Source organism: Lithobates pipiens, unplaced genomic scaffold (assembly GCF_037356315.1).
Source record: "Lithobates pipiens isolate NorthernLeopardFrog02 unplaced genomic scaffold, aLitPip1_a1.2 Scaffold_30, whole genome shotgun sequence".
Lineage (NCBI taxonomy): Eukaryota > Metazoa > Chordata > Amphibia > Anura > Ranidae > Lithobates > Lithobates pipiens.
This window is the reverse complement of record NW_027507791.1, coordinates 42,884,317-42,907,186: the sequence shown is the minus strand read 5'-3', so window position 1 is coordinate 42,907,186 and position 22,870 is coordinate 42,884,317.

The following is a 22,870-nucleotide window of genomic DNA, read 5'->3' as shown; positions in this document are numbered from 1 at the left end:
GATCATTATCAGCCTCCCACCAATCATCATCACCCTCATCATCCCCTGATCCGTGTCTGTAATCAGAGATGTGGGGTAAGTATTCCCGGAGTACGGCACAGCTGGGGGGTGTAATGCTAATCATTGATTGGAGATGTGAGTTACAGCGCCTTGAAAAAGTATTCATACCCCTTCACGTTCTCCACATTTTGTCATGTTGCTACCAAAAACTTTAATATATATTTTATTTGGATTCTATGTGATGGACCAACACAAAGTGACACATGAGAGGAGAGAAGAGAATTGGGACTTGGAATGAAGCGCACGTCAGTAAGAGGATAAGTACAAGTGACTATAATAAATATTTATTTGGTATAGTCCATGATATGTCATACAAACATTTTGGGCATCAACTTCTAAAATGCTCTGGGCACACAGCCTCCACACAATACATCATGGACTAATATTTCATAATAGTTTACAATCCAAAAAACATTCACATAAAACACACAGAACAGTAAATGCATGTATAGACATTTCTTGCTGTGGTTGAACCCAAAATGGGCCAAGATACCCATGGTAACTAAATAATAAATTAAGAAATCGATTAAAAATGCCTAAATAATAAATGATGAATCAGAGAGGATCATATGAATCTTGATTTTCCATGATTGAGATAAAAGGTAATGGCTAATGGTCCTATGCGTTTCGCTGTATTCCAACCGCTCATCAGGAGCATACATCATGGAATAATTCTACAAATTGTATAGAAAGAAAAAAAAAAATTAAATTATCAAGTAAAAATGACAAAATAATTTGATTGTTATAATTGATTTGAAGGCTGTGTGCCCAGAGCATTTTAGAGGTTGATGCCCAAAATGTTTGTATGAAATATCATGGACTATACCAAATAAATATTTATTATAGTCACTTGTACTTATCCTCTTACTGATGTTTGCTTCATTCAAAGTCCCAATTCTCTTCTCTCCTTTCATATACAATTGATAGGGATGGAGGCAGGCATTCCTTCAGTGCCAGCCTCATTCAAAGTCACGAAAATCCTTTTTTTTTTTTTTCCTCCAATGATCAACCACTTGCTTACTGGGCACTTAAACCCCCCTCCTGCCCAGACCAATTTTCAGCTTTCAGCGCTGATGCACTTTGAGTGACAATTGCGCGGGCATACAACACTGTACCCAAATGAAATTTTTATCATTTTTTTCCCACAAATAGAGCTTTATTTTGGGGGTATTTAGTTACAGCTCGGAGTTTTATTTTTTGCTAAACAAACAAAAAAAGATGCAAAAAAAAATCATGTTTAATAGTTTGTTATAAAATTTTGCAAACAGGTCATTTTTCTCCTTCATTGAAGTGCGCTGATGAGGTGGCACTGATAGGCTGCACTGGTGGGCACTGATGGGCTGCATTGGTGCGCACTGATAGGCTGCACTGGTGGGCACTGATAGGCATAGTTAAGGCAGCAATAATAGGCACAGATAAGGCGGCACCGATGGGCACAGATAAGGCGGCACTGATGGGCAAAGATGGGCACGGATGGGTGGCACGGATGGGTGGCACAGATGGGTGGCACGAATGGGTGGCACGGATGGGTGGCACAGATGGGCACTGATAGGTACCACTGATAGATGGGACTGATGAGCAATGATAGGTGGCACTGATAGGTGGCTCTGATAGGTGGCACTGCTGGGCACTGATGGGCGGCACTGCTGGGCACTGGTAGATGACACTGATGGGCACGGATATGTTGCACTGGGGTGCAGCACCTTTGTTGAGGCAGATTGTGGGCACTGCTGGGTGGCACTGTGGGCACTGCTGGGTGGCACTGTGGGCACTGCTGGGTGGCACTATGGGCACTGCTGGGTGGCACTGACAGGGGGCACTAATTTTTTTATTATGTATAGATATGAGGGGGCAGGTGGGCACTGGCAGGGCTGGCCGTGATCGGGACTGGTGTCCCGATCACGGCCGCCGGTGATCGGCTTTTTTTTTTCTCCCTGCGCTGACAGCGCGAGGAGGAATAATAGCCGATTACCGTCTCCGTTATATCACATGATCAGCTGTCATTGGCTGACAGCTGATCATGTGATAAGGGGTCGGGATCGACCCCTTGCATGGATCGGTGATCAGGCGAGTCTCATAGACTCGCCGATCACAGAGCGCGCCCCGCGCGCCCCTCAGGGGGCACGCAGGCCGCTTGTGCAAAGGAAAAGGAGATCCGCGCTGTAGCCGTCATTCGGCTATAGCGCGGGTCTCAAGTGGTTAACAAAGTGACACATAATTGTGAAGTGGAAGGAAAATGATAAATGGTTTTCCACTATTGTCTACAAATAAATATGTGAAAAGTGTGGGGGAAGGGGGAGGGGGGGCATTTGTATTCAGCCCCCTTTACTCTGATACCCCTAACTACAATCTAGAGGAACCAATCACCTTCAGAAGTCACCTAATTAGTAAATAGAGGCCATCTGTGTGTAATTTATTCTCAGTAAAAATACAGCTGTTCTGTGAAGCCCTCAGAGGTTTGTTAGAGAACCTTAGTGAACAGGGGCGGACTGACCATTCGGGTACTCGGGCACTGCCGAGGGCCCCATGCCACTAAGGCGCCCCATCAGGGTTGCTAGCCTCAATAAAACCAGGGACAGTATGTAAAAATCTGTGTTTTTAAAAAAAAAAATCCTTTACGGTACCTTTTCAGTGTGTGTATGTGTATTCTGTGTGTTTATACTGTGTGTGCATATTGTGTGTCTGTGTGTGTATACTGTATATGTGTGTGTGTGTGTATACTATGTGGCCCCATAATCTATTGTCTGAGGGCCCCATAATCTCCTATTGCCCAGGGGCCCCATAATCTTCTCCTATTGGCCGGGGGCCCCATAATATCCTATTGCCCGGGGGCCCCATAAGTTGTCCGTCCGCCCCTGTTAGTGAACAAACAGCATCATGAAGGCCAAGGAACACACCAGGCAGGTCGGGGATAAAGTTGTGGAGAAGTATAAAGCAGGGTTAGGTTGTAAAAAGAATCTCCCAGGCTTTGAACATCTCACAGAGCTCTGTTCAATCCATCATCGGAAAATGGGAAGAGTATGGGGACAACTGCAAACCTACCAAGGCATGGCCGTCCACCTAAACTGACCGGGCCGGGCAAGGAGAGCATTCATCAGAGAAGCAGCCAAGAGGTCCATGCTAACTCTGGAGGAGCTGCAGAGATCCACAGCTCAGGTGGGAGAATCTGACCTCAGGACAACTATTACCCTGTTTCCCCCGAAAATAAGCCCTACCCTGAAACGAAGACCTACAAGGATTTTAACTAGGGTTTATTTGGGGGGTAGGGCTTATTTTGCAGCCATCACCGACAATCACGCTAGGTCTTATTTTCAGGGAAACAGGGTAGTCGTGCTCTCCGCAAATCTGCCCTTTATGGAAGAGTGACAAGAAGCAAGACATTGGTGAAAGAAAATCATAGAAAGGGCAGAAATGTCCCTCTCTAGATGGGCAAAGCTGGTAGAGACATCCCCAAAAAGACTTGCGGATGTACGGTTCTCAGTATCGGAGTATGGCACAGCTGGTTTTGTAATGTGGCATCAGGTGGCATTCTGCATCTAATTCCGCCGCCGTCGCCTCCCATCTATCGGTGATGTTGCGTTTTCTGCGCCGCTGACAAGACATAATGGAGGAAGAATGAAGTTGGCGGCTCGGCGATGAGCGTCTGCCCTCCGCGCCCGACTCACCTCTCTATTCGCTGATTGGGAACGGCAGAACTGTGTAGACTGGATACACACCGGGCGCCTTTATATCAACAGATCTGAAGTCTTTTACAAGGATGAACTTGCCTCGGAAGCTTGCAATCTAATTCGGGGTTCTCGTGCCCAGGCTACAAAGAGGGGCATTTAACCTGCATTTGTGACGCCCACCGAGTGCCCCACAAGTGTCTGCACAGAGGCAATACAGTGCCACCACTGTCACCAGAAGAGGAAGTGAGGGGAAAGGTTCCAGTGGAGACACCTGTCTAGAGGGCCCTCCCCAATTTTGAAGAAATTCCTCTCACTTCCTGCCGTGTCACTGGGACAGGAAGTGAAGGCCGATCCCCCTCATATGACACAGGCAGGAGAGAAAAAAACCTGACAGAGGTTCAACTTCTAACTATGCTCTCCTCCAGGCTCCAAACTTTTCAGTGCAAGGATCATGTCATAATTTGTACAAATTTTTGTGGGCTGACACAATTCTTACACCAGGGTCCCCATCAGAGTCCCCCCTTACATCCAGGCCCCATCAGAGTCCCCACTTACATCTAGGCCCTATCAGAGTCCCCCTACATCCATGTCTCCATCAGAGTCCTCCTTACATCAGGGTCCCCATCAGAGTCCCCCCTTACATCCAGGCCCCATCAAAGTCCCCCCTTACATCCAGGATCCCCATCAGAGTCCCCCGTTACATCTAAGGTTCCCATCAGAGTCCCCGCTACATCCATGTCTCCATCAGAGTCCTCCTTAATCAGGGTCCCCATCAGAGCCCCCCCTTACATCCAGGGTCCCAATCAGAGTCCCCCTTACATCAGGTTCCCTATCAGGGTCCCCCCTACATCCAGGTCCCATCAGAGTTCCCCCTTAGATCAATGTCTCCTTTAGAGTTCTCTTTACATCAGGGTCCCAATCAGAGTCACCCCTACATCCAGGCCCCATCAGAGCCCCCTCTTACATCCAGGGTCCCCATCAGAGTCCCCTCTTACATCCAGGATCCCCATCATTGTCCACTCTTACATCCAGGGTCCCCATCAGAGTCCCCTCTTACATCCAGGATCCCCATCATTGTCCACTCTTACATCCAGGGTCCCTATCAGAGTCCTCCTTACATCCAGGGTCCCAATCAGAGTCCCTCTTACATCCAGGGTCCCAATCAGAGTCCCCCCTTACATCAATGTCTCCTTTAGTGTTCTCTTTATATCCGGGTCCCAATCAGAGTCCCTCCTTACATCCAGGCCCCATTAGAGTTCCTGCTTACATCCAGGGTCCCCATCAGAGTCCCCCCTTACATTACATCCAGGCCCCATCAGAGTCCCCCCTTGCATCCAGGCTCCATCAGAGTTCCCCCCCTTACATCCAGGGTCACAGTAGTTTGGAAGCTCCTGCTCTGTGCTATCGAAAGGTAAAAATAGTGCTGGCTACAGATTTAATCTGACCTCCGGCCTCCCCTTCAGTCTTGCACAGTTGTAGCTGCTCCTCTCCTGGACTGAAATGTCTTCCTCTGATTTTACTGCATACTGTGAGCTTCTCACAATGTGCATTAGAAGCTGCAGCAAGCCAAATAAAGCCCCGCCTCATTTCCTGGTTGGAGGACGTCCAGCATCATCTAGGTCTCCCCCCAGCCTGTCTGCCCCTGGCCCGCCCCTTCCCAGCCTGACTGTCTCTTTGCCCCGCCCCCTAACATTCACTGGATTTCAGTTCTTTCAATTACGGAGACTCAGCGTCCCATGTGGGCGATTAGATGTAAATATATTTGCATAACTCCTCCCACTGCTTGTATCAGGGCTGAGGGCTCTCAGGGGGAGTACTGAGGATGTTTTCAGGAAGGTCTGTACCGCCCCCTGCTGGCCCCTCCCACCAGCCATGATCTGCCTGCATTGCATAGAGAAGCTCAGCGACCCGGTGATGACATCACCTGGTCTAAAATAAGATATGTAATGGAAACAGAAGGGTTAATATCGTTATCATATTGATGATTGGGGGGGGGGGGGGGGGGGACCAGAGAAGACAAAATATATCTAGATTTAACTCCTGATTTCTTTACATGGGGTACAAAAGATCCTTCCAGCCAGTGGCGTGGCTTTTGGGGCTATAGCCCCGAGTCTCTGCAGGAGTCCCCAAGGGGAGGGGAGGCTCTCTGGGGACCCTGATGCAAGAGGGGGGCTCTCTGGGCACCCTGATGTAAGTGGGGGCTCTCTGGGGACTCTGATGCAAGGGGGAGGCTCTCTGGGGACTCTGATGCAAGGGGGAGGCTCTCTGGGGACTCTGATGCAAGGAGGAGGCTCTCTGGGGACTCTGATGCAAGGGGGAGGCTCTCTGGGGACTCTGATGCAAGGAGGAGGCTCTCTGGGGACTCTGATTTTAAGGGAGAGGCTCTCTGGGAACCCTGATTTTAAGGGAGAGGCTCTCTGGGAACCCTGATTTTAAGGGAGAGGCTCTCTGGGGACCATGATTTAAGGGGGGGGGCTCTCTGGGGACTCTGATGCAAGGGGGAGGCTCTCTGGGGACTCTGATTTAGGGGGGGGGCTCTCTGGGGACCCTGATGCAAGAGGAAGGCTCTCTGGGGACCCTGAATTTAAGAGAGAGGCTCTCTGGGAACCCTGATTTTAAGGGGGAGGCTCTCTGGGGACCCTGATGTAAGGGGGAGGCTCTCTAGGGACCCTTATGTAAGTGGGGGGCTCTCTGGGGACCCTGATTTTAAGGGAGAGGCTCTCTGGGGACTCTGATGTAAGGGAGAGGCTCTCTGGGGACTCTGATGTAAGGGGAGGCTCTCTGGGGACCATGATGTAAGTGGGGGGCTCTCTGGGGACTCTGATGTAAGGGGGAGGCTCTCTGGGGACCCTGATGTAAAGGGGTGCTCTCTGGGGACGCTGATGTAAGTGGGGGGCTCTCTGGGGACTCTGATGTAATGGGGTGCTCTCTGGGGACTCTGATGTAAGGACGGCTCTCTGGGGACGCTGATGTAAGTGGGGAGGCTCTCTGGGGACCCTAATGTAAGGGGGGGGGCTCTCTGGGGACCCTGATGTAAAGGGGTACTCTCTGGGGACGCTGATGTAAGGGGGGCTCTCTGGGGACGCTGATGTAAGTGGGGAGGCTCTCTGGGGACCCTGATGTAAGTGGGGGGCTCTCTGGGGACTCTGATATAAGGGGGGCTCTCTGGGGACGCTGATGTAAGTGGGGAGGCTCTCTGGGGACCCTGATGTAAGGGGGGCTCTCTGGGGACCCTGATGTAAAGGGGTACTCTCTGGGGACACTGATGTAAGTGGGGGGCTCTCTGGGGACCCTGATGTAAAGGGGTACTCTCTGGGGACACTGATGTAAGTGGGGGGCTCTCTGGGGACTCTGATGTAAGGGGGTGCTCTCTGGGGACTCTGATGTAAGTGGGGCTCTCTGGGGACTCTGATGTAAAGGGGTACTCTCTGGGGACGCTGATGTAAGTGGGGAGCTCTCTGGGGACTCTGATGTAAAGGGGTACTCTCTGGGGACGGTGATGTAAGTGGGGAGCTCTCTGGGGACGCTGATGTAAGTGGGGTGCTCTCTGGGGACGCTGATGTAAGGGGGGGCTCTCTGGGGATATACACACACACGTACATTACTGTATATACATGTGTATGCCCACCCAAGAGTATGACTTTCTTCACTACGCTGCTATGGGCTCTAGCCCCAGATATTTTGTAGAATTAGCAATGCCCCTGCTTCCAGCTGTCCCGGACCTGTTCCTGTGTGTTGTATGGGGGTATTTATGTGTGTTGTATGGGGGGTATTTATGTGTGTTGTATGGGGGGTATTTATGTGTGTTGTATGGCGGGTATTTATGTGTGTTGTATGGCGGGTATTTATGTGTGTTGTATGCCGGGTATTTATGTGTGTTGTATGGGGGGTATATATGTGTGTTGTATGGGGGGTATATATGTGTGTTGTATGGGGGGTATTTATGTGTGTTGTATGGGGGTATTTATGTGTGTTGTATGGCGGGTATTTATTTGTGTTGTATGGGGGGTATATATGTGTGTTGTATGGGGGGTATATATGTGTGTTGTATGGGGGGTATTTATGTGTGTGGTATGGGGGGTATATATGTGTGTTGTATGGTGGGTATATACTGTCTATAGCATGGATATGAAATTAGCGGACGTCCAGCTGTTGCAAAACTACAAGTCCCATCATGCCTCTGCCTCTGGGTGTCATGCTAGTGGCTGTCAGAGGCTTGCTATGCCTCATGGGACTTGTAGTTCTGCAACAGCTGGAGGTCCGCTAATTGCATATCCCTGGTCTATAGTATGTATATGGCTCTTTTATATGTGTTATCTGTTTGGCCGGAGTGGCCCTTTATGGGTGCTGGCCCCGTGTGTCTCTGGTACGTCTCCTCACATGAATTCTGGGTAATATGTGTTACATGATGAACTGCCAGGCACTGAACTCCGTCTGGGTGATCACCTCCCCCGTTCTGCCCCGGGGCACCTTCAGCTGGTAGGCGCTGGGATGATGCGTCACCTTTGGCTTGCGGTGGGCCGGCTGCCCGGGAACACAGGAACCTTCCTGCTGCTATTCTGGTAATGTCAGAGGTCAGCGCAGGGCAGAGTTACACTGAGATCTCCTCCATACACTGCCAGAGATCCGGGATCTGGGTGCACCTGCCGGGATCAGCATTTTACCTCCCGTGTGCGTCCATTCCCCCCACTACCTGAAGATAAACAGAACAAATCAGATCCCATAATGCAGCGGTGGAGTTTCCTGCACTCTACTTACTGACACACTGAATATCTATCTATCTATCTATCTATCTATCTATCTATCTACAGTGGTGTGAAAAAGTGTTTGCCCCCTTCCTCATTTCCTGTTCCTTTGCATGTTTGTCACACTTAAGTGTTTCGGAACATCAAACCAATTTAAACAATAGTCAAGAACAACACAAGTAAACACAAAATGCAATTTGTAAATGAAGGTGTTTATTATTAAAGGTGAAAAAAAATCCAAACCATCATGGCCCTGTGTGAAAAAGTGATTGCCCCCTAAACCTAATAACTGGTTGGGCCACCCTTAGCAGCAACAACTGCAACCAAGCGTTTGCGATAACGTGCAATGAGGCTTTTATAGCATCCTGGAGGAATTTTGGCCCACTCATCTTTGCAGAATTGTCCTAATTCAGTTACATTAGAGGGTTTTCGAGCATGAACGGCCTTTTTAAAGTCATACCACAACATCTCAATAGGATTCAGGTCAGGACTTTGGCTAGGCCACTCCAAAGTCTTCATTTTGTTTTTCTTCAGCCATTCGGTGGTGGACTTGCTGGTGTGTTTAGGATCATTGTCCTGCTGCAGAACCCAAGTTCGTTTCAGCTTGAGTACACGAACAGATGGTCGGACATTCTCCTTCAGGATCTCTTGGTAGACAGCAGAATTCATAGTTCCTTTTATCACGGCAAGTCTTCCAGGTCCTGAAGCAGCAAAACAGCCCCAGACCATCACACTACCACCACCATAGTTTACTGTTGGTATAATGTTCTTTTTATGAAATGCAGTGTTCCTTCTACGCCAGATATACTTGGACACACACCTTCCAAAGAGTTCCACTTTTGTCTCATCGGTCCACAGAATGTTGTCCCAAAAGTCTTGGGGATCATCAAGATGTGTTGTGGAGAAATTGAGACGAGCTTTGATGTTCTTTTTGCTCAGCAGTGGTTTTCTCCTTGGAACTCTGCCATGCAGGCCATTTTTGCCCAGTCTTTTCCTGATGGTGGAGGCATGAACGCTGACCTTAACTGAGGCAAGTGAGGCCTGCAGTTCCTTGGACGTTGTTGTGGGGTCTTTTGTGACCTCTTGGATGAGTCGTCGCTGCGCTCTTGGGGTAATTTTGGGTGGCCGGCCACTCCTGGGAAGGGTCACCACTGTTCCATGTCTTCGCCATTTGTGGATAATGGCTCTCACTGTAGTTCGCTGGATTCCCAAAGCTTTGGAAATGGCTTTATAACCCTTTCCAGACTGATAGATCTCAATTACTTTCTTTCTCAATTGTTCCTGAATTTCTTTGGGTCTCGGCATGATGTGTAGCTTTTAAGGATCTTCTGGTGGACCTTACTGTGTCAAGCAGCTCCTATTTAAGTGATGCCTTGATTGTGAACAGGTGTGGCAATAATCAGGCCTGGGTGTGGCTAGAGAAATTGAACTCAGGTGTGGACAACCACAGTTATAGTATGTTTTAACAAGGGGGGCAATCACTTTTTCACACAGGGCCATGATGGTTTGGATTTTTTTTCACCTTTAATAATAAACACCTTCATTTACAAATTGCATTTTATGTTTACTTGTGTTGTCCTTGACTATTGTTTAAATTGGTTTGATGTTCCGAAACACTTAAGTGTGACAAACATGCAAAGGAACAGGAAATGAGGAAGGGGGCAAACACTTTTTCACACCACTGTATCTATCTATCTATCGATCTATCTATCATCCATTTATCCCATTCATCTATAATTTTCTTCATCAAGTCTGTCCATCTATTTATCAATCAGTTGATCTACAGGTCTATCTGTCAATCTATTGATCGAGTGGTCTATCTATCTATTGATCGATATCTATCTATTGATAGATAGAGCTGTCTGTCTATCTAGCAATACATTGATCTATTGATCAATCGATAGATATTGGTCAATAGATTGTCTGTCTATCTATCTATCATCCATTTATCCCATTCATTTTTTATTTTCTCCATAAAGTCTATCCATCTATCTATCTATCAATCAATTGATCTATTGGTCTATCTGTCAATCAATCAATTGAGTGGTCTATCTATCTATCTATCTATTGATCATATCTATCTATTGATCGATAGATCTGTCTATATATCTATCTATCTACTGATCAATATATAGATATCGATCAATAGATAGATAGATAGACCGCTTGATTGATAGATAGACCAATAGAACTATTGATAGATAGATAGACTTGATGGAGAAAATAATAGATTAATGGGGTAAATGGATGATAGACAGACAGACAAATCTATCTATTGATCAATATCTATCTATCTATCTATTGATCGATATCTATCTATTGATAGATAGATCTGTCTGTCTATCTATCTATATATCGTTCTATCGATCAATTGATTGATATTGATCAATAGATAGATATATAGACCACTCGATCAATAGATTGATAGATAGACCAATATATTAGTTGATCGATAGATGGATAGAATTGATGAAGAAAACAATAGATGAATGGGATACATGGATTATAGATAGATAGACAGACAGAGCTATCGATCTATTGATCAATAGATAGATATTGATCAATAGATAGATCTGTCTATGTATCTATCTATCTGTCTGTATATCTATCTATCTATCTATCTATTCATCAATAGATAGATATCAATCAATATATAGATAGATAGACCGCTAGATTGATAGATAGACCAATAGATCAATTAATTGATAGATAGATGGATAGACTTGATGGAGAAAATAATAAATGAATGGGATAAATGGATGATAGACAGACAGACAAATCTATCTATTGAACAATATCTATCTATCTATCTATCTATCTATCTATTGATCGATATATATCTATTGATTGATAGATCTGTCTGTCTATCTATCTATCTATCTATCTATCTATCTATCTATCTATCTATCTATCTATCTATCTATCTATCTATCTATCTATCTTTTATCATCTATCTATCTATCTATCTATCTGTCTATTATCTATCTATTGATCGATATATATCTATTGATTGATAGATCTGTCTGTCTATCTATCTATATATTGATCTATTGATCAATAGATAGATATCGATCAATAGATAGATAGATAGATAGATAGATAGATAGATAGATAGATAGATAGATAGATAGATAGACCACTCAATCGATAGATTGGTAGATAGACCAATAGATCAATTGATTAATAGATAGATGGATAGACTTGATGGAGAAAATAATAAATGAATGGGATAAATGGATGATAGACAGACAGACAAATCTATCTATTGAACAATATCTATCTATCTATCTATCTATCTATCTATCTATCTATCTATCTATCTATCTATCTTTTATCATCTATCTATCTATCTATCTATCTATCTATCTATCTATCTATCTATCTATCTATCTATCTATCTATCTATCTATCTATCTATCTTTTATCATCTATCTATCTATCTATCTATCTGTCTATCTATCTATCTATCTATCTATCTATCTATCTATCTATCTATCTATCTGTCTATTATCTATCTATTGATCGATATATATCTATTGATTGATAGATCTGTCTGTCTATCTATCTATATATTGATCTATTGATCAATAGATAGATATCGATCAATAGATAGATAGATAGATAGATAGATAGATAGATAGATAGATAGATAGATAGATAGACCACTCAATCGATAGATTGGTAGATAGACCAAAAGATCAATTGATTAATAGATAGATGGATAGACTTGATGGAGAAAATGATAGATGAATGGGATAAATGGATGATAGATAGATAGACAGACAGAGCTATCGATCTATTGATCAATAGATAGATCTGTCTATGTATCTATCTATCTGTCTGTATATCTATCTATTGATCAATAGATAGATATCAATCAATATATAGATAGATAGACCGCTAGATTGATAGATAGACCAATAGATCAATTGATTGATAGATAGATGGATAGACTTGATGGAGAAAATAATAAATGAATGGGATAAATGGATGATAGACAGACAGACAAATCTATCTATTGAACAATATCTATCTATCTATCTATCTATCTATCTATCTATCTATCTATCTATCTATCTATCTGTCTATTATCTATCTATTGATCGATATATATCTATTGATTGATAGATCTGTCTGTCTATCTATCTATATATTGATCTATTGATCAATAGATAGATATCAATCAATAGATAGATAGATAGATAGATAGATAGACCACTCAATCGATAGATTGGTAGATAGACCAATAGATCAATTGATTAATAGATAGATGGATAGACTTGATGGAGAAAATTATAGATGAATGGGATAAATGGATGATAGATAGATAGACAGATCTCTCTAGCTATCGATCAATAGATAGATATTGATCAATAGATAGATCTGCCTATCTATCTATGTATCTATCTATTGATCGCCATCTATCTATTGATCAATAGATCGATATATAGATAGATAGACAGACAGATCTATCAATCAATAGATATATATCGATCAATAGATAGATAATAGACAGCTATCTATCTATCTATCTATCTATCTATCTATCTATCTATCTATCTCTATCTATCTATCTATCTATCTATCTATCTATCTATCTATCTATCTATCTATCTATCTCTATCTATCTATCTATCTATCTATCTATCTATCTATCTATCTATCTATCTATCTATCTATCTATCTATCTCTATCTATCTCTATCTATCTATCTATCTATCTATCTATCTATCTATCTCTATCATTCATCTGTTTAATTCATTCATACATCCATGCACTGAATATCTCTCTCTCTCTAGCTATTTATCTCCTGTTCTCTCCCCTCCCCCTCCTCTCTCTCTCTCCCGGTAGATCTATAAATATGTATGCTCGGTATACATGTATATAAAGTAATGATATGGCTCCGGGTAGGTGGGTGGGAAAGGCTCCTATTACAGGGGGATTTGGTGTTTGGGTTTGATGCGAGGGACAGGCCTTCAGAATATTAAATGTAAAATTGGCAGCCGGTAGGAATCCGGTCATCCCATCCTCAGCCTCCAGTCCAAGCCGACTACAGCCGGCGAGAGCAGCAGCTGGTCCGGCGGAGGCGGCGAGACAGCCCCGGCCCCACAGACTGCCAGATCTCATCTAGTCACTGCGAGACGCCACACCGCGCACAGCCCGCCGCAGTCCGCGCCGCAGTCCGTGCCGCGCTCTCCTCCAAAAACATAGCGACTCTGATATTATAGTCAATGAAAACCCTCACTGGATGATGCCAGGTGTGCTCTGTGCATCATAAACAATTGCCATTTATTTAATAAAATTCCAGTGGTCACCTTTTTTTCATTTTTTTTTTCACCCTTTGTTTCATCTCAGTGCTGCTGATCCCCTGCAGCCTCTTTGCAGCCACTTCCTGTCTACAGGCTCTCCGGCAGTGGCTGTATGGCATTTCCTCTCAGGGTGGGTTTCCTGATAGTGACAACAGTGGGCCATGCTGGTGTAATTGAAATGGGCGATCCATCGTGGTCTCCATCAGGAACCTGTAGGACAGGGTGACAACACAGAGGTACAATTGGGAGATCAGCAGAGAGTGTTGTCACCCGATAACAGGAAGTGCCTTCACAGGGATCTTCATGGCAGGATCCTCAGGGATTATTTTAATAAAAGCTGCAGATTTAGCGGTAGTTAATGTGAGCTTTAAAAACTAGTGCTGCCAGAGCACAAGTGCTATACAATAATAAAAATAATAATACAAATAGTAATAATTATGAATGATAATTATTATTATTATTGTTATTATTATTATTATTACTATTATTATTATTATTATTATTATTATTATTATTATTAATAATAATAATAATAATAACAATAACAATAATCATTGTGGTTTATATTATTAGTATTATTATTAATATTATTATTATTATTATTATTGTTATTATTATTATTATTATTAATAATAATAACAATAATAATAATAATTGCTAATTATTCATATATTTTTTATCTATTAACTAATAATACATTATACATAGTTATATAGTCAGGTTGAAAAAAGACATCTAGTTCAACCCAAAAAATATATAAAAAAAAATTCAATCCCATAAACACAATCCTTCACCCACAGATGATCCAGAGAAAGGTGAAAAAACCCCAGCAAAGCATGATCCATTTTTTTTTGTACAGCAGGGGAAAAAAATTCCTTCCTGATCCCCCGAGATGCAATCGGAATCAACTTTACTTTTAATGAATTAATTTATTTAATTTTATATAATTTTAAAATATGGTATTATTATTATTGTTGTTACTATTATTATTAATATCATTGTTATTGTTATTATTATTATTAATATGTTATGTTAGTACTATTATAAGAAACTATAATACAATGTAACCAATATATATATATATATATATATACATTTTAATTTAATTTAATTAAAAATGTTACATTTTATTATAGTAATAACATAATAATAATAGTGACAATAGTTACATAGTTAGTCAGGTTGAAAAAAGACACAAGTCCATCCAATAGTATATTGTGTATAGATAGATAGATAGATAGATAGATAGATAGATAGATAGATAGATAGATAGATAGAATATACTATTGTTACTATTATTATTATGTTATTACTATAATAAAATGTAATTTAATGTATTTTATTATATTGATTATATATATATATATATATATATATATATATATATATATATATATATATACATATATATATATATATATATATAGAGAGAGAGAGAGAGAGAGAGAGAGAGAGAGAGAGAGAGAATTTACTATACTATATTGTTACTATTATTATTATGTTATTATTATTACTATAATAAATTTTATTTTAATGTATTATATTATACTGATTATATATCTATATATATATATATATATATATATATATATATATATATATATATATATATATATATATATATTATAGTATTTATTATAATTATATAATATATTATTATTATTGTTACTATTATTATTATTATATTATGTTATTACTATTATAATAAAATGTCATTAATAATACAATTTCAATGTTGAAAAAAACAATGATGGAAAGCTCCGCCTCCCCAGAATGATTTTGCCCCCTTTGCACTTCCATTATATAGAAATTTCTATAATTCGTTCCATAGATAGTTCCCATTTACATCTTTGCGGTGCATTAACGCTCGTATGTTGCATTTTGCGTGTTGTACCGTGGGCGCCGAGGTGTGCGCTGTGAAGACGATGCGTTGTAATGACTCATTGCACTATTTCCTTTTTTTTTTTTTCAACTTTATCGGCATTGTCCCATTGAATTTTTATAAACGGCAGCGCGTTTACGATTTGGCGTCGTGCATCACTTGTGGCGCTGACAAAAAGTACAGCATGTCCTACTTTTTACAGATTACACCAATGCATGCTGTGAACTGAACTTGAGGCAAATTGCCTTGCGGACCCTGATGTAAAGGCGATATACACACATTTTGTATTTTTGAGGTGGGGGTGGGGGGAGGGGGATCTTGGGCGAGTTTCCATACTTTTTTCCCCAGGACTTGATCCCTGGCCCTTAATGATCCATAACGTTCTCTGGGCGGTTACTGCAGCTAGCTCTGGGTTGAGGAGCTGACAATCAAACCATTCCATGTTACTGAAACCCATAGATAAATGGGTTCTTAAAGACCCAACAACCCCCCCTCTGATCTATGCCTGGAGCCATTTCTGGCCCAAGGAGCTGACAATTAAACCCTTCCATATGACCGCAATGCATAGATGTCAGTGGGCCCTTAATGATCCAACACCCCCCTCTTTTCAGTGACTGCAGCCAACTCTAGACCGAGGAGCTGACAATCAAACCTTTCTATGTTAGGTAGACACTTTCGATTTCCCCACAACGTCTCTCTGGGCCCCAACAGCTGGCAATGCAAACCTTGCCCGTCACGTCGATCGCTGCCGCCAATAACGCAGAGATAAAACGGTTCTGAGATTGCAGCTTCAAAGGCAACATGCCATTACTAATACACTCTGCTTAGAAATAAATAACGCATTAAAGATCTTTTTTTCCTGGAGGGGATAAAGGAGTTTTTGTTTTTCTTGTTTCAGGAGGATGTGTTGGAATGTATTAATGTTGTTTACCCAGCTGTGTGCAGCATCACCAGGTCCGTCCTCTGCTCTACATCTGTGCAAGGCATGGAAGGCAAAGGAAGATGGGGTCAGTGGGGGCACTCCCCAGATGGGGGGGGGGGGGTGGTAACATTTCATGGATCTTGGGGGTCCTACAAGCAGATCCAAATTTCATATATCAAAATCGCACACTGGTAAACTGGATTTTTAAGGTGGACCTGTCACCTGTAGTGGTGGTGACTGTAAGGCCGCGTACACACGCGCGGACTGTTGGCCCAACTTTGTCCGTCCAACAGTTTGAGCGAACAGTCCGCTCAAACTTAGCATGGACGGACATGGCCACACACGACGGACGAACAGTTTGCTGAAACCGTGCGCGATGACGTGAACGGCACGTACGACGGGACGAAAAATACGACGTCCTATACACTGCAATGCAACCTTCCGACGTGGAAATCCTTTCTGAGCATGCGCGAGACTTAGTTGGCCGAACAAGCCTACACACGAGCGAACAGTCCGCTGAAACCTTGTTTCAGCGGACAGTTTTTCGGAATTTCCGTAAGACCTTGTTCGGCCAACTGTCCGCTGAAACTGTCCGCTGAAGCCCCACACACGAGCGGACTGTCCGCCCAAACACTGTTCAGCGGACAAGGTTGGGCGAACAGTCCGCGCGTGTGTACGCGGCCTAAGGGGACAGTTGTCACCAGGACCCTATCAGAAGATTTCCCCATACTTTCTGCTTTGGTGACAAACTGCAGCATTTTAAAATTCCCATTACTTTCGGTGACGATGGTCACCAGAATTAATAGAAAGGCGAGAATTCCCCCAGCTGGGATACAAAGAGCCATAATGTTGGCAGGAGTTCTTTCTAACCATTCTCTACTCCATCCCAAAATAAAAATAAAGTTTTGGCTTAAGGTTCACTTAACAACCATAGCAGCCTTTCTCAACATTTGTATCCCAGAGGAACCCTTTAATAATTTTCTGACCTTGGGGAACCCCTCTCAAAATCAATTCTATGGTAGTCAGTGGGGAAAATGTCTCTACAATGGTTGCCAGTAGGAAGAATGCCCCTTTATGGTGGTGATCACCAGGAAGAATGTCAATACTACATTGGTGCTTAGTGGGAAGAATGCCCCCCTTACATTGGTGATCAGTGGGACAAATGCCTCTTACATTGGTGGTCAGTAGGAAGAATGCCCCTCTTACATTGGTATTCAATGGGAAGAATGCCCTTCTTACATTGGTGGTCAATAGGAAGAATGCCCCTCTTACATTGGTATTCAATGGGAAAAATGCCCCTCTTACATTGGTGGTCAGTAGGTAGAATGCCCCCTTACATTGTTGGTCAGTGAGAAGAATGTTCCTTACATTGGTGATCAGTGGGAAGAATGTTCCTTACATTGGTGGTCAGTGAGAAGAATGTTCCTTACATTGGTGATCAGTGGGAAGAATGTTCCTTACATTGGTGGTCAGTGGGAAGAATGTCGCTTACATTGGTAGTGAATGGGAAGAATGGCCCTCTTACATTGGTGGTTGGCAGACAGAATGCCCTCCTTTCAGTGGTGGTCAGTAGAAAGGTTACCCCTCCTCTTACAGTGGAGGTCCGTAGGAAGAATGCCTTCATACATTGGCGGTCAAAACATCACCCTTACTGACATCTAAAAAAAAATTATTGGGCTAATGCAAATGGCTCTGTCAACTGGCATTGACCTTAGAACCATGAAGGCACCATCAAACGCAAGTTCAATTAGCCACAGCTCAAACAACTTCTAGAGGAACCTTTTGTTTCGTGAAGCAAGAGTTGATAATGGCTGGCCTCAAGAAACCAGCAGCAAGGTCTTCATGTTTTGAGCTCCTGAGTCTGTAAATATGCTAATGCAAGAGCATCCCACTCTTCTCACAGTGGTGGTTGGTAGGCAGAATGCCCTCCTTGTGGTGGTGGTCAGTAGAAAGGTCTGTAGGAGGAATGTCCTCCTTACAGTGATGGTCAAAACCCCACCTTTACAGACATGTAAAAATATAATTGGGCTCATGCAAATGGCTCATCTGACATTAACCTTAGAACCATGAAGACACCATCAAACGCAAGTTTAATTAGCCACAGCTCAAGCAACTTCTAGAGGAACCCTATTGTTTCATGACAGAGATGGCAATGGCTGGCCTCAAGAAACCATGGTTTTCTTATATTGGTGGTCAGTAGATAGAATGCCCTCTTACATTGTTGGTCAGTGGGAAGCGTATTCCTTACATTGGTAATCAATGGGAAGAATTCCCTTCTTACATTGGGGTTTAGGCAGAATGCCCTCCTTGTGGTGGTGGTCAGTAGAAAGGTTTCCCATCTTACACTGGAGGTCTGTAGGAAGAATGCCCTCCTTACAGCGGTGGTCAGAACACTACCCTCATAGACAGCTAAAACGATAATTGATAATTGGGCTCATGCAACTGACTCTGCCAGGTGGCATTGGCTTTAGAACCATGGAGGCACCAACAAACACAAGCTCAATCAGCTACAGTTCAAGCAAACTCTGGAGGAACCCTATGGTTCCATGAAACAAGGGTTGATAATGGCAACGGTTGGCCTCAAGAAACCAGCAGTGAGGTCTCTATGTTTTGAGCTTCTGAGTCTGCAAACCTGCTAATACAAGGGGATCCCACTCTTCTTACTGTGCAGGTTAGTAGGAAGAATGTCCTCTTACATTGGTGGTCAGCTGAAAGAACGTCCCTTACATTGGAATCAATGGGAAGAATACCACTCTTACATTGGTGGTTGGTATACTGAATGTCCTCCTTGCAGTGGTTGTCAGTAGAAAATTTTCCCCTTTTACAGTGGAGGTCCATAGAAAGAATGCCCTCTTTACAGTGGTGGTCAAAACACCACCGTTACAGACAGCTAAAAAGATAATTGGGCTCGTGAAACTGTCTCTGTAAAGTGGCGTGGACCTTAGAACCATGGAGGCACCATCAAACACAACTTTACTTAGCCACAGTTCAAGCAACCTGTGGAGAAACCCTAGAGATCCAGGAAACCAGGGTCAGGAAATATTGGCCTCAAGAAACCAGCAGAGAGGTCTCCTTGTTTTGAGCTCTGGAAACCCTACTAAGGCAACGATATCCCACTCTTCTTAGCCCTTGTACACACGGTCGGACATTTTGACAACCAAATCCGTTGGATTTTGTCCGACGGATTTTGTCCGAAACTGTTGCATACACACGGTCGGACAAAGTTGTCGGAAAATCCGATTGTACATAACGTGATGACGTTATTTCATTACGACGGGACTACGTTCAGGCTAGTAGCCAATAGCTTTGGTCTAGGAATTTGATCTGAGCATGCGTGGCACTTTGTCCGTCGGAGTAGGCTAAACATGATCGGAGTATGTCCGATCTGAGCATTTTGTCTGAAAATTTTACCGGCAAATTGGAAAAGTTGGTCAGTCGGATATTCCAACAGAAACAATCCGATGCATACCACACACAGTCGGAATATCCAACAAAACGGTCCGATAGGACACATTTCGTCGGAATCTCTGACCGTGTGTACAAGGGCTTACAGTGGTGGTCAGTAGGAAGAATGCCCCCTTCCATTGGTAGTCGGTGAGAAGAAAGCCCCCGTTATATTGGTGGTCATTGGGTAGAGATCCCCTTACATTGATGGTTGGTAGACAGAATGCCCTCCTTGCAATGGTGGTCAGTAGAAAGGTTTCCCCTCTTACACTGGAGGTCTGTAGGAAGAATGCCCTCCTTACAGCGTGGGTCAGAACACTACCTTTATAGACAGCTAAAATGATAATTGGGCTCATGCAACTGACTCTGTCAAGTGGTATTGACTTTAGAACAATTGAGGCACCATCAAACGCAAGCTCAATCAGCTACAGTTCTAGCATCCTCTGGAGGATCCCTATGGTTCCACGAAACAAGGGTTGAGAATGGTTGGCCTCAAGAAACCTCAAGGTGAGGTCTCCATGTTTTGAGCTCCCGAGTCTGCAAACCTGCTAATAAAAGGGGATCCCACTCTTCCTGTTCTTATTCTATTGGGAATGCAACAAGAACAATAAGACTACACCAAGGTAGGTGGGGAACAGCATTGAGAACTCTGGCAGGGAGACCTCCATACTATTAGATGCATATGAAGATTTGGTGGATGTCTGTCACCAACATACTTCAGCTCCAACCCCAATATCCCTTTTTGGGGGGTTGACTGAAAGCTTTTGGGACCCCATAGATCCCCTCCTCAGGCAATATACAATTGGATAAACCCTGAAACAGAGATTTAAGGAGTTTTCGAAAATATGCATCTTTAAAAACCTTGAATTAGCCATCAAAAGCAATCACTTCACTTCAAACCTTCTGCATTGATCGATGTCTAACACAGTGCAATACTCCACTACCACTCAAAACAGGCGGCAAATTGGAAAACACTGCGCGGAAAAAACGTCTTCAATACTTTTTTAAAACGCAGAATGTCTGAGGAGCGTAGAACGCGCTGGGTTCCAGTCGCCCCTCCCCGTCGTTGTCTCGATGCATTACACACAATATAATCTCTACGTCCGATGACAAAACATTTTCTGCCCTGTCCGTTCACTGTTCCAGGGAGATTGACATCCGGTCGAATGATTTGTTGGAAGAAGCTCAATTGGATAAAAGAAGAAAAATGTATTTGGGTTCATTCCACAGAACAGTGCGGGGGACAGAATATATGACAAGATGATGTGCAAAGGGCAGAAGATGATAATGTCCAATCGTGTTTACATTCGTTGAACCGCAACGATAAAATGTGAATTATAATGGGAAAAGAGAGATAGAGAGATTGAAGGATGGATGGATGGATAGAAAGAAAGATAGAAATAACGATCGATGATGATAGATAGATAGATAGATAGATAGATAGATAGATAGATAGATAGATAGATAGATAGATAGATATGGAGTAGATAGATAGATAGATGATATATTTTTACACATTTATGCAAGCGCATTATTTATGTTTTTGGGAAGAAGAGGAAAAGGAGAACAATGGAGAACAGTTGCTCGGGTGCAAAAATGCAGAAGAAAATGCTTGTGTCGTGCATTCCCCAATCAGACATAGAGCGGAGTAATAAGGCGTAGAGTGAAGTAGTAAGGTGTAGAGTGGAGTAATAAGGCGTAGAGCAGAGTAGTAAAGTGTAGAGTGGAGTAGTAAGGCGTAGAACAGAGTAGTAAAGTGTAGAGTGGAGTAGTAAGACTTAGAGCAGAGTAGTAAGGTGTAGAGCAGAGTAGTAAGACATAGAGCAGAAGTAGTAAGGTATAGAACAGAGTAGTAAAGCGTAGAGCAGAGTATTAAGACATAGAGTGGAATAGTAAAGCGTAGAGCGGAGTAGGAAGGTGTAGAGCGGAATAGTAAAGCGTAGAGCAGAGTAGGAAGGCATAGAGCAGAGTAGGAAGGCGTACAGCGCAGTAATAATGCGTAGAATGGAGTAATAAGGCATAGAGCGGAGTAGGAGGCGTAGAGTGGAGTAGGAAGGCGTAGAGTGGAGTGGGAAGGTGTAGAGCGGAGTAGGAAGGTGTAGATCGGTGTAGTAAGGCGTAGAGCAGAGTAGGAAGGCGTAGAAAGGAGTAGTAAGGTGTAGATCGGCGTAGTATGGCGTGGAGCGGGGTAGGAAGGCATAGAGCGGAGTAGTAAGGCATGGAGCAGGGCAGTAAGGCATAGAGCTGAGTGGGAAGGCATAGACCGGAGTAGTAAGGTGTAGAGCGGAGTGGGAAGGCGTAGAGTTGAGTAGTAAGGCGTAGAGCAGAGTAGTAAGGCGTAGAGCGGAGTGGGAAGGTGTAGAGCAGAGTAGGAAGGCGTAGAGAGGAGTAGTAACACGTAGAGCGGAGTATTAAAGCGTAGAGCGGAGTAATAAGGCAAAGAGAGGAGCAGGAAGGCTCAAAGCAGAGTAATAATGCATAGAGCGGAGTAATAATGCGTAGAGCGGAGTAGGAAGGCTTAGATTGGAGTAGTAAGGCATAGAGCAGAGTAGGAAGGTGCATAGCGGAGTAATAATGCATAGAGTGGACTAATAAGGCACAGAGCGGAGTAGGAAAGCGTAGAGCGGAGTAGGAAGGCGTAGTGCAGAGTAATAAGGCATAGAGCAGAGTGGGAAGGCGTAGAGCGGGGCAGTAAGGCATAGAGCTGAGTGGGAAGGTATAGAGCGGAGTAGTGAGGTGTAGAGCAGTGTGGGAAGGCGTAGAGTGGAGTAGTAAGGCGTAGAGCGGAGTAGTAAGGCGTAGAGCGGAGTGGGAAGGTGTAGAGCGGAGTAGGAAGGTGT